A 7,701-nucleotide genomic window follows, 5' to 3' on the forward strand; every position below is an offset into this window, starting at 1 on the left:
AGATAGTAATTGGTAAGCAGGGTTTCTAACTTTCAGTGTAAAACGAATGGCTAACAGACACATGAAAAAATGCTCAACATCATTTGGCATCAGGGAAGTACAAATCAAAACCACAATGAGATACCACCTCACACCAGTCAGAATGGCCAAAATTAACATGTCAGGAAACAACAAATGTTGGTGAGGATGAGGAAAACGGGCACATTCTCACACTGTTGGTGGGAATGCAAACCGGTGCAGTCACCCTGGAAAACTGTATGGAGGTTCCTCAAAAACTTAACAATATTTATCCAAAGGATACAAATGTAGTGATCCGAAGGGGTACGTGCACCCCAATGTTTATAGCAGCAATGTCCACAATAGCCAAACTATGGAAAGAGCTGAGATGCCCATCAACAGATGAATGGATAAAGAAGATGTGGTATATATATACAATGGAATATTATGCAGCCATCAGAAAGGATGAAATCTTGCCATTTGTAACGACATGGATGGAACTAGAGGGTATTTCGTCAAGCGAAATAAGTCAGTCAGAGAAAGATAAATACCATGTGATTTCATTCACACGTGGAATTAAGAAACCGAACAGATGAACATAGGGGAAGGGAAGGGAAAATAAAATCAGATAAAAACAGAGAAAGAGGTAGACCATAAAAGACTCTTAACTATAGGAAACAAACTGAGGGTTGCTGGAGGGGAGGTGTAACAAGGTGATGGGCATTAAGAAGGGCATTTGATGTAATGAGCACTGGGTGTTGTATGCAACTGATGAATCACTAAATTCTACCTCTGAAACTACTAATATGGTATATGTTAACTAAACTGAATTTAAATAAAAAATTTAAAAAATAAATAAATAAAATGAATGCCTATTTTTTTCCCCCCACATTCAGAAGCATTCTGAATGTTCTGTTGATGTTCTGTTATTCACCTGAAGGTTAGGCATGCCTCTTTGTTCACTGATGAAGTCCTTGAAGGCCGGGCCTGGGTCTTGTTAATCCTGTGTTCTTAGTACCAGTTAGAGAACCCGGCACTATGCACAGGCTTGATGGATGAAAGGATGACTGGATGAATACATTGTTAGAGTAAGGTTCTGAAGGAATGGTGTTCACAACATGTACTTTCTTTTCCCTAGAGGCAGGTAGAAGAAAACACTCAGGATGTAGACCAGAATTAGTGAGAGATTCTGTGTAAGCTGAAAGTGTCAGAAGCCCAGATTGATGGCCTTCACTTCTAGAGCCTGGTGATATTTACATGCACTTAGCAGGTTCTTAACAAGTGCCATTGAATGAATCAACATCCACAGGTGCGGTCTATTTGACATGAAGAGGAACATGGGATTTTTTTTTAGAAAGCAATCAAGTAGTTAAAAACTTTTGGCCAAGAGAACCAAACACCTAGAAAAGGCATGGGCTGATGGTAGCCCACAACACTGGCTTAGACTTGTTTCCCCCACATGCTGTAGGATTGGAGTTTGAAGGATGGTCTCATGCACCACCAGTCCTCCCCAGCAGGAGATACTCGTTGCTTATCCTTTTGCTCAGTGTTGACCAAGCCTTCTCAAAGCTTTAACACAGCTCTCCCTGAACCACACATCTAATGGCTGTAATTGCTAGGATTCTAATCCATGTGCATTCCACCAAGCAATCTTGTCTTCTGCTATTCATCTCTTCTTTCTGTGAAATTTCAGTTAGGGTAATCTCTAGGAAAATTTTTACACCAGACACATATAGCTGTTTGCAGAGCAAAGTAACTTATTTCTGTAGAGTAAGACTAGACAAGCACTTCCCAAATTAGTACACCACAGAACACTAATGCAGCAAGATGGTCCATGACAAAGGGTCCCATGGATAAGATCAGATGTGATATCCTATTTTTCCCCATGTAGACTCCCAATACATCTTAGAGACCCTACAAGACCTTCCATAAGAAACCTAACTTTGTGAGACATAGCATTCTCTCCATTAAAAAAAAATTTCCCAACCTCCCTTTCCCACCTACTAGCATCTCGTAGTTCCAGCGTTTGGTAAAACACACATTGGGAGATGCTGGGCTGGGAGAATCTCCAATGTTCTTTTCAACTCTGAAATTCTATTGATCTTTTTCAAGAGAGCAGCTAGCGGCCTATCTGGAGGAGCCTGAGTAAATGTTCTTGGTTTCCCAACCCATATTTGGGGGATTTTTGTTACCTTTTACATCTGTGCTTGGGGTGCTGGCAGAGATTATTTAGAAAAAGTGAACCATTCTCATCAAGCTAAGCGCCTCTAAGAAGGTATCTGAGATATGTGTCTGTTCATCCCGAGGAAAATGTTTATAAAGAGGAATTCCATCTCATGGGGGCCCTGAGATGCACGAACGTTCCTATTTACAACATTTCAGTGGCTGGTTTGAGGCTGGAGAACAGCTTGAGTATGTGGTCTTGCCTTTGAGCCTCTGAGATCCTCAGACAGTAAGAATTGGTACCTTTTAGGAAAAAGAGACTTTCAATAAGTCAGAGCAGGCAGTCTGTGTCCCAGGAGATGTGTCTTCTCTATTTTTTACTTTGTTAGGTCATCCTGATCAGCCTGATTATTATTTTTTAATGAAGAGGTGGCGTTTGAACTAAACGTTGAATGACAAGGAGGGGCTCCCATGGAGAAATCCAGGGGCAGCACTGTTCACTCCGAGAGAGCAGAAACACCTGCCCTAACTTGGAGACAAGTGCGTCGGGTTCGAGAACACAAAGATGTCCAGTGCGGCTGGAATTTATGGAATGGGTGAGTGGTAGGACGTTTTCCCCCTCTACATACAGTCTGAATCCACTGAGAATTTTAAACAACGTTATCACGCAATGTTTTTTATGCTTTACAAGGCTGGTTCTGACTGTGTGGAGATAGGTATCAGGGGAAAGGCAGAGGAGAAGAGCAGATGCAGTGAGACAAGGTTGATAAAGTGGCCCAGACTGTGGCAGTGTAGGTGTTATAATCCCAAATAGTGATGTAGTGTTTGCCACGCAAGTCATCAATAAATGCTAGCGAGCTATTATTACAATTATTATCGGATGTCTCATAGCTCTTGTCCCACAGAGTTCCAAGTTGGTTTCCCAGGCCTCGGGTTAAAAGGAATAAGGTGTGGCCCCATTTTTGGAAGGTGGCTAATTCCTAGGTCCATGGGGCTGGTGGTGTCCAGCCAAAGTGTCAGCGGTGCTGTGAGGGAGGGAAGGGTGGGTCAGAGAAGGCCTGGAAACCCCAGCGTCCACCTGGTCACTCATCATGCACACAGGCCTAACCTAGGAGAAGAGGCTCTAAAGAACACACAGGAACTAACAGACATGTTCTCTTGCCGGCTATTATTGTTCCTGCACGGATGTGTATAATTGTCTATAAATAAACACCTTCCAGGGCTGCTGCCATACGATAAATCACTTTAATCCCCACTAAATCTTGCATCCTTTAGCATTTTAAATGAAAGCCTGTATTTTTAAAACACTTCTTTTATGTAGCTCAAAATCACATGGGCAAAATTACCTTTAGCTGGGTTTTCCCTTGATTTTTCTGCAATTGACTGAGTCCAAGGCTCCCCTTAGTAATAGATGTCCTTCTCCCACCAATTCCTTCACTGTGCATCCGTGATGACCATGGACCTCTAACTTTCCCCTTTTTCCCCTTGCCGTTTTTCATCTCCCTCTCACATTTTATCTTCCTATAGAGCAAGATGAGGAAAAAAATAGATTCTTCTAACCAACGGGACATCGGTCATTGCTCATTTTCTCCAAGAACATTTTAGCCCTAATGTCACTATGTCTCTTTGACATAAGGATTATTTTTAGGCTGATTACTTTTAGGAAGCAGCAGAACAGGAAAAACTCTGAATATGGAGTAGAAGTTACCTCTTTAGTAAGACACGTTTACATTTGTAAGAGAAATCTCTTTCCTCAGGGTGTCTCCCTCTCTGTAGACAGAAAGAAAAGGATGACTAAATCTCTAGAAACTCTTATCAGTGGGGATGGCATTGACCTAAATCTGAATAACAAACTTTCCCCTTTTACTGTGCTTTCCTTGATAGCCTCCCATAACTGGCTCTCCACCACCCCCAACATCTTCGTTTTTCTTTAGCTGAAGAGGTATTTATGGTGGTGGCTTGGGCCATTTAGGGGAGTTACTCAATTTTCCTGGGTCTGTCCCATGCATACAGAAAGTATTCATGTCTTTGTCGGGGAGCAAGAATTCCTGTCCCCTCAAAGGTCCTTCTAGTTGGACTAAGAATCAAATTAACACAACACAGATTAACAGGAGAAAATCAAATTTAATAGACATACATATGGGGACTCTACACAGATATGGAAGTTCCAAAGACAGTCTGGCAACATGAGGTATATATGTCATTGTGAACTATGGAGAAGGGGGCAGGGGTCTGGGACTTCAGAGGAAACTGTGGTACCTAAATGTGGTGTCTCTCCTGATTGGATTGGGGTCCCTCAAACGTAGGGCAATGATGGGGTGGGGGCCAGTGGGTGAAAGGATTCACCAGAGGCAGAACAAAGGAGATAGAGGTTTATTGAATAGACTGCAAGGGAGCAGGGAGTAGGACATGAGAGGAGGGGCTGTCTGCAACCAGGCAGTGGGTGGGGACTGTTTTTAAAGGGGGAAGATGAGGAGGGATGGCGATTTATGGAATTTTCCCTTTTTTGGTAACTGTGCCTAGTTGTAAGTAGACCACTGGTTAGTTAGGGCCTATGGATATTTTGAGGTGGGTCGCCCATGGGCCTGTCTATATTCAGACAACCCTTTGACTTGCTGAAGGGTGTATCTGGTGACCTGGCCATTGCCAGCCTGTTCCTCATGTTTGCCACCACCTATAACCTCTCCACAACTATCTAGCTCGCTCTAGACTGCTTTTGCAGATGAAAGGGTGGCTGAGGGGCTTGGTACTGGTCCAGTCTCATCCATCTGGGACCATGGTCTGCACCCGTATCTGCTCAAACCTAAGTCTCTGTTCTGTCCACTGAGCCGCGCAGCTTCTGGAGTCGGTGTTTCTGGCCAGAGGTGCCTCCCTTTACAACCCTTCTATCCCTTTCCCCTGGAAATGATTTGCCTTCTTTATCAGTGTCCTAAGGATCTTCTGGAAGCTCTTGATGAGCACTGTTTGTGTCTTTATTAAGAGTATAAAGATCTACAGGATTATATTGTATCAGAATGTAGAGAGGACCCATGGATCGAGAATCAGGAGTGAGCATGTGTGGATCAATGATTCTGAAGGACAGTGTGGTGTCTGATTCCAGAACGTTCTGTTGTGCTTTGCTGAACTGGAGTTGAAGAAGCAGAGGGAAGCTTAATATAAGTACCATGTCTATGCAGTTGGGGAAAGCTTATGGGTCAGCTTCCATATGGCTAAAAAATTTCACTGACTCTAGGAAGAAACCTAGAATTCATGGAAATCACCCACTTTTATTTTTTATGGAGAAGGAAGTGGAACCCAGGCCTGTGTCGAGCTATGCTGTAGTCTGAATTGACATCCATGGAAAGTGCAAACTGTATTCCAGATTTCAAATACTTAGTAAGAAAACGAATATAAGATTTCTCATTAATAATTATTCATTGATTGTTAAATAATTGTACTGTGGAGGTATTGGGTTAAATGATATATATTTCAAATTTATTTCACCTGTTTCTTTTTACTTTTTAAATGTGGCCACTGGAGAATTTTAAATTACATATCTGGCTTGCATTCTATTTCAGACTGGACTAGCTCAGAAGAAGAAAGCAACTTGCTTGGAGCCACAGAACCAGTGCAAGAAACCAGGGATCCTGACCTGGGCTCTCTCCCCAGTCTCTCTTCTCCTTCTCTTGGTCCTCTTCACACACTTGATTCATGACAAATTCTTACCGTTGGTTCATGCAGGGGCTCTCCTGATTCTCCCTCCACTCATGTGTTCTTCCCCCTTACCCCGCCCCGCCACACCACTGCCCTGCCATCCCTGCCCTCAACATTGTTCATCACAGCCCCTTTTACAAGATGGGGTGAGTCTATCTCTGGAAGAAATAGTGAAATCTGCTCCTTATGGTTCAGAGCATGTTTGGGATACACAGCAATTGAATTATTTGGTGTTCCTTCAAAACTACATTTTACAAATATGTGTTCAATATTTATTTAGAGATATTAAAGATCAACCACAATTTATTATTAAAATTATTGACTGCTTGCTTTTTTGTTCTGAAAAAGGGCTTTATGACACACAAATGAACATGAAAGAAAATTGTATTATTTGAAATGATATTTTATTCCACAGTTTTTTTTTTTAAGATCATAATTAAACTTTTAACTGATTTAGCATTACAAGGAAGAAAAAGTATAGAAAACAAATGTTCTGAAATTGAACTGGGAAGAAAGTTTGCATTATAAAGCCCTTTCAGAAACAGTGAGAAATCTATGGGAAACAAACTGAGGGTTGCAAGAGGGGAGGTGGGTGGGGAGATGGAGTAACTGGGTGATGGGCGTGAAGGATGGCACTTGATGTGAGGAGCACTGGGTGTTACATGCAACTGATGAATTGTTTACATCTGAAACTAATGATGTACTATATGTTGGCTAATTGAATTTAAATAAAAAAAACAGTGAGAAGTCTAAAACATGGTACTTTAAAAGGTATTACAATAATTTTATTACCTCCTAATGTCTAGAATCAAAGCTTTGAGATATAATTCACTTACACAATTCACTCATTTTATTTTATTTTATTTTATTTTTAAGATTTTATTCATTTATTCAGAGAGAGATACAGCGAGAGAGGGAACACAAGCAGGGGAGCGGGAGAGGGAGAAGCAGGCTTCCTGCCGAGCAGGGAGCCCGAAGCAGGGCTGGGATCAAGCCCCGCAGGGAGACGTTTAACTGACTGAGCCACCCAGGCTCCCCCACAGTCAATTTTATAACATTTTCATCAGTTCAGAAAGAGACTTCATACCTTTTAGCTGTCACCTCCTTACTCCCTATGCCCCCCGCCCCCAGCCCTAAGTAGCTTTCTGACTCTACAGATTTCTTTGTTTGGGACTTTCATATGGATAGACTCATATAACATGCATTACTACTCAGTTTTCATCTCACTCAAGACTAGCTTTGGTCACTCACCTCTCTAGTGACAGAAGTTGCACACACACACACGGGATCCATCAGCACAGCAATGCCCCACATGGCAGTTGCTTTCAGCCTAGGGGCCAAAACAGCTCCGAGTCACTGTCGTCCGGCTAGTGAGGCACTGGGGCTCCCCCTCCAGCACTAACAAGCAATTTTCAGGGCCATGCTGCAAAACTTCCAAACAGAGACAAAACAGAAAATAGCAGTAAGAGGTGTTTTTCGTTTCTGCTCTAGGACACTATTTTATTGGTGAGAGTGGAACAAATGTAATTTTCTCCAATTCTATAGGTTCTGGGTGAAACTGTGAGCTAACTGGCATCTGTTCTGATTTATTTCAGTCCTGTTTTCGTGCCCTTGGAGATTAATGCTCCAATGACAGCCTCCTTATTCCAGCTCAGTTTGTGCTTAGCTTTCTCTATCAGCTTGACGATCCTCCTGTTGAACTTCATATTCTTGCAGTACCCAATTTCTTATTATTTCCCAACATACTTTGTTCTTTTATGCTGCAGGGCAGTGGGAGTCATTAAGAAGCTTTAATCAATAAGGTGACATGGTCAGATTTACACTTTTGAAAGATGGCTCTAGCCACCT

Source organism: Phoca vitulina, unplaced genomic scaffold, assembly GCF_004348235.1.
Source record: "Phoca vitulina isolate PV1807 unplaced genomic scaffold, GSC_HSeal_1.0 scaffold18, whole genome shotgun sequence".
Classification (NCBI taxonomy): Eukaryota; Metazoa; Chordata; class Mammalia; order Carnivora; family Phocidae; genus Phoca; species Phoca vitulina.